Source organism: Apium graveolens, chromosome 9 (assembly GCF_009905375.1).
Source record: "Apium graveolens cultivar Ventura chromosome 9, ASM990537v1, whole genome shotgun sequence".
In the NCBI taxonomy this organism is placed as follows: Eukaryota; Viridiplantae; Streptophyta; class Magnoliopsida; order Apiales; family Apiaceae; genus Apium; species Apium graveolens.
The window spans coordinates 287,993,207-287,999,206 of record NC_133655.1 but is presented as its reverse complement, the minus strand read 5'-3'; positions in this window follow the sequence as shown (position 1 = coordinate 287,999,206).

Here is a 6,000-nt window from a genome sequence, read left to right as displayed (position 1 = left end):
GAAGTTTCATAAATTTCTTGCCAAACGGAATGCCTCCAAACGGCCTATGAAGTCACAGTTCCCAAAGAAAGACTTCAAACCTAATCCGAGCAAGGAGGTTAAAACGAATCAAAGCAAGGACACTTGTTTTGAGTGTGGAAAGAAAGGGAACTTAAAAAAGGACTGCTACAAGCTGAAGAACAAAAAGAAGACGTTAATTACTTGGAGTGATGATGAATCTGACGTGGAGATCGATTCAGGCGATGAAGTTGCTCAACTTTGCTTTGCAGGACTCGAGGACAACTCCAGTGATAATGATGAGGTACAGAATATTAAGTACAATTCAAATATATCTTCATCCATGTTGAATTTGAAGGTCCAGGTTAAGAAGTTAAAAGAAAAGAATGCTTATTTAAAACAAGTATTAAGTGAAGTTCCTAGTGAAATGGATGACCCCATAAATGAAGAAGTCTTAGTTGCTGAGAACAAATCCTTGCTTGAAAGGGTTTCAAAACTTACTGAAGAAAATCAATATCTCAAAAATGAGATTGAGATGAAAGATGTATGCCTTAAAGCCTTGAAGAAATAGTTAATCTTTGTTGATCCAGAAACCGTTAAAGAAGACAGTGCTCCTGATCCCCTGGTTCCTGAATTAAAGCAGAAAGTTGAACAGCTTGAAAAGGATTTAGCTAAATGTTTCCATGGAGAAGGAACTTTGAATGCTCTTCTTGGTGAACAAAAATCTTCTCTTGATAAAGGAGGTTTAGGATGTGAATCAATCAAGAAACGTGCATTTCAAGGAGGGTATAAGCGAGCTCCTATGAAATATAAGATGCCTTATGAGAAATGTCGAGATTGTGGCAAAGCTGGTCACCCTACATCTGAATCTAGATTATGTGGTATCAAGGGCCACTCCTCTAACTCATCTTATAAATCATCTGCTAGATATAAATCTGCTAATACATCTGTTAATATTGTTCAGATGTGGATTAAGAAATTAGATAGACACTTACATAAGATTTGTGATACTAACCAACCAGGACCCAAGGTTAAGTGGGTACCTAAGAGATAAAGCAATTTTTGCAGGTCTGTTTGAAGGTCCATGTTCCGCGAAATAAATGGATCATCGACAGTGGTTGTTCACGTCACATGACAGGTGATAAATCCAAGTTTCTATCTCTAGTTGCCAAGGAAGGTGGCTTAGTTACCCTTGGAGATTCAAACACCGTCCGAATTATTGGAAAATGCACCATTGATAATGACAGGTTTGCTATTTCTAATGTTCGTTTAGTTGATGGTTTGAAATACAATCTCATTAGTGTAAGTCAACTTACTGATGCTGATCATAAGGTTAAGTTCGATTAAGATGTATGTTATATTGGCACTAAGACTCACGAGTTTGCTTTAGTTGCCAAGAGGAAAGGAAATATTTTTGTGTTAGATTTTGATGAACAGAAGGAGGAAATTTGTCTTGCTACTGTTCAAGATCAGTAGAATCTTCGGCATCGACGTCTAGGTCATGTTCACGTGGATCTTCTTCGGAAGATATCTTCTCATGATCTGGTTCGAGGTCTACCAAAGCTGAAGTACAAGAAAACAGAACCTTGTACAGCTTGCCAACTTGGAAAACAGGTGAAAACTTCTTTTATGGCTAAGAATAAAGTATCAACTTCTGTTCCTTTGTAGCTTCTTCATCTAGATCTTTTTGGTCCAGAAAGGTATGTAAGTTTGGGAGGTAAGAATTATGCTTTTGTTATAGTTGATGATTATTCTCGTTTTACTTGGGTATTATTTTTACGAACTAAGGATGAAGCTTATGTTGAGTTTAAGGATCTCATTACAAACCTTGAGACTAAGTATTCATTTAAGCTCAAGACTATTCGTAGTGATCATGGAGGTGAATTCGAGAAGGATTTCATAACCTTCTGCAAATCGAGAGGAATCACTCATGAATTCTCAGCTCCTCGAACTCCTCAGCAGAACGGAGTAGTAGAACGTAAGAACAGAACCTTACAGGAAACTGTCAGAACTCTACTGCATGAAAGTAAACTTCCAAGGAAATTTTGGGCTGAAGCGGTACACACTTCCTGTTATGTTTTAAATAGAGTACTTATTCGTCATATTTTGCTTAAAACTCCGTATGAATTGCTTAAGAAAATGACTCCTAACATTAGTTATTTTTGAGTATTTGGTTCCAAGTGTTTTATTTTAGATACTCAGAATAATCGAGGCAAGTTTGATGCAAAATCTACGGAAGGAATTTTCTTGGGATATTCTACAACAAGCAAGGCTTATCGTGTTTATAATTCTGTCAAGAATAAAGTAGAAGAATCCATCAATATTGCTTTTAATGAATCCTCAAGGAATATATCTCAAATTGATGAAGACACTGCGGATTTATCGTCTCATTCCCAAATGAGACAGTCTCATTCTAAAAAGAGTCAGTCTCATTCTGACAAGTCGAACAGTCAAGACTCTCCAGGTCCATCTCAGTCTTCTGATAATTCTTCAGGATCTACTCAAGCTTCAGATGAATCTTCTGGCTCTCCAAATACTCCTGATAGTGTTTCAAATGTTATCTGTCACTCCTCCAGACAAATCTTCACAAGCGGAAATGAGGCAGTCTTTTTTGAATGAGACAACTCCTATTCATTTCCAGGCAGACAATTCTAATGAGGAAGAGATTGTTGGATTTTAATCGCAACGGAAACATGGTAAAATACTTTTACATCTATAAAATCCAAATAAAAGCATATAAATCGTGATTAAAATATATGAATCGATTACTAACCTTTAATAGCGATCCAAAAGTAACGATCGGAGATCTTTAGCAGCTGCTCCTCAAACGTGAAACACTCCACCGGTATCCACCAAGAAAAACGATGCTAAGGAGGAGGAAGAGGTTAAGAGAATTAGGTTTTTCTAAAAATTTTGGGTTAGAATAAAAATAGGGTTTATAATAGTATATTTATAGGCAAAATTTTCAGCTGAAATTTTCCCATAAAATATTATTATTATTAACCCTTTATTATTCACATCAATAATTAAAACACCTTTTAATTATTAATGTTTTTTCTAAACACTTTAGAAAAAAATATCTCTCTTGATTTAATTTCCAAAAATTAAATTCTTAATTAATAATATTAAGAACTTTTCTTAATTAATTTATAATCAATTAAATCTCATTTAATCAATTACTAAATTTGCTAATTAATTATTTATTCCATAAATAAATAATTATCAACCATTATTAATTAATTCCTCCACAATTAAATCATTCTCTTTTATGGTGTGACCCTGTAGGTTCAATATTAAGCCGGTAGTAGAAATAAATAATAATAAAACTATTTTATCATTATTTATATAAATTCTCTAATTTATTAAATATGATTAATTAATTAATCATATTTATTCTACATCGTGAAGGATACTTCTCAGCATATCGCGACTATCCGGATAATACGAATTCACTGCTTAGAATACCAAGAACCTATTCAGTGAATATTTACCGTACAATTAACTCCTTCTACCCTCCAATGTCCTGATTAAATACAAGGCATGGATCTTGTGTCAAGCCTATCTAATTTAATCATTTGCTTTCCCATTTACTATGCTTAGTTCTATGTAAATTAGAAACTCCTTTCTAATTTCATTCACTCTGGCCAGAGATTCCTGAACTAGCATAAGTGGATCAGCCTTGAACATTCTCTTCCTTCACTGGAAGGGGTAGATCCTTTATTGATCATACACTATCTTCGTGTACAAATTCCTATACCCAGTAGAGCCCTAATAATTATCCCTGGAGACCAAGAACTAAACCAAAGCATAGTTCAGTGTACACAAGATGACTATGATGACCTCAAGTCTAAGGATACTTGTACAACTATCACTATGTGAACAACTGCTGACACGTGAGTGAACTCCATCAGTTGTTCAGCTGTGCGAGTCATGTTCAGTGAACTTATTCTATAATAAGCACTTACATACTAGCTATAGTGTCACCACATAAATGTCTATGAGAACAAACATCCTTCATAATGAAGCAAGCATAGTATGTACCGATCTTTGCGGATTATTAATTACCAGTCAGTAATCCTATGACCAGGAACTATTTAAGTTTATAGTTATCATCTTTTTAGGTCTCACTATTATGATCTCATCATAATCCATAAAAAGCTTTACTCTAAACTATGGTATATCTTATTTAAACACTTAAATAGATAGAGCCCGTAATAAAAAACAAAACAAGTCTTTTATTAATATCAATGAAATCAAAACAGATTACATAAAAGTTATTCCTAAATTCTCATACATGATTGGACTTAGGACATATCTCTTTCAGAGATGAGTAATATTCAACTTCCTAAGTCTTCTAGGACTGTGAAGAATCATCCACCAGATAATCTTCTTACTGATTTAGATCAAAGGATTTCTACTCGAAGCAGACTTCATAATCTATGTGCATTCTGTGCTTTTTTTGTTGAGTTCGAACCAAAGAACGCTCAAGAAGCAGTTGCAGACGAACACTGGTCTGTTGCAATGCAGGAAGAATTAAACCTGTTTGAGCGTTGTGATGTTTGGGAACTCGTCCCACCTCCTCAGGATGCCAAGATCATTGGTACTCGTTGGGTTTTCAAGAATAAGAAGGATGAAGATGGCAACATCATTCGAAATAAAGCTCGTTTGGTTGCTCAGGGATACAACCAACAGGAAGGAATCGATTACGACGAGACATATGCTCCAGTAGCTCGTTTAGAAGCTATTCGAATCTTAATGGCTTTTGCAGCTCATAAGAAGTTCAAGCTCTACCAGATGGACGTTAAAAGCGCATTTCTAAATGGCTATCTTAAGGAAGAAGTCTCGTGAAGCAGCCTTCAGGTTTTATTCATGAGAAGTACCCTGACTATGTTTACAAGCTCAAGAAGTCTGTCTATGGATTGAGACAATCCCCTCGTTGTTGGTACGAGCGTCTCAGTCAGTTTCTTGTGAACAATGGTTTCATTCGTGGTACACTCGATCCAACTCTCTTTATTTTTCATAAACGTGATAACTTTTTATTAGTTCAAGTTTATGTTGATGATATAGTATTTGGATCTTCTAACGAATCTTTGTGTAATTGGTTTTCTGATTGCATGCATAAGGAATCCGATATGAGTTTGATGGGTGAATTGCAGTACTTCCTAGGTTTGCAAATTAATCAGTCTAATGCAGGAATATTTATTCACCAAGGCAAGTACATAAAGGATTTACTCAAAAGGTTTGCACTTGATCATGTCACACCTAAATCAACTCCGATGAGTACTTCAGTTAAGCTTTCAAAGGATGAACAAGGTACATATGTAGATATCACTAAATTTTGAGGTATGATTGGTTCATTGTTATATTTAACTGCCTCACGACCTAACATTATGTATAGTGTATGCTTGTGTGCTCATTTTCAATCTCAACCTAAAGAATCTCATTTGAATGCCGTTAAACGTATTTTTAAATATTTGAAAGGTACGAGTGACTTGGGATTATTTTATCCAAGCTCTTCTTCCTTTGACTTAATAGGTTTTTCAGATGCTGACTATGCAGGGTCACAGGTTGATAGAAAAAGCACAAGTGGTGCTTGTGAATTTTTAGGAGATTGTTTAGTTGCATGGCATAGTAAAAAGCAAACTTCAGTAGCTCTTTCTACAGCCGAAGGAGAGTACATTGCAGCTGGAAGTTGCCGTGCTCAAATTTTGTGGATGCAACAAACATTGCAGGATTTTGGTATTTCTTATTCAAATATTCCTATTTATTGTGATAATACTTCTGCCATTAATATCTCTAAAAATCCTGTCATGCATTATAGTACTAAGCATATTGATGTTCGTCACCATTTTCTACGAGATAATGTTTCTAAAGGTAATATTGAGTTTATCTATATTTCTACTGAGAAACAGCGTGCAGATATCTTCACTAAGCCCTTAGCTGAAGATAGATTTTGTAAAATGCGTCGTGAATTAGGTATGTGTTCTCTGTAATTTATTATGT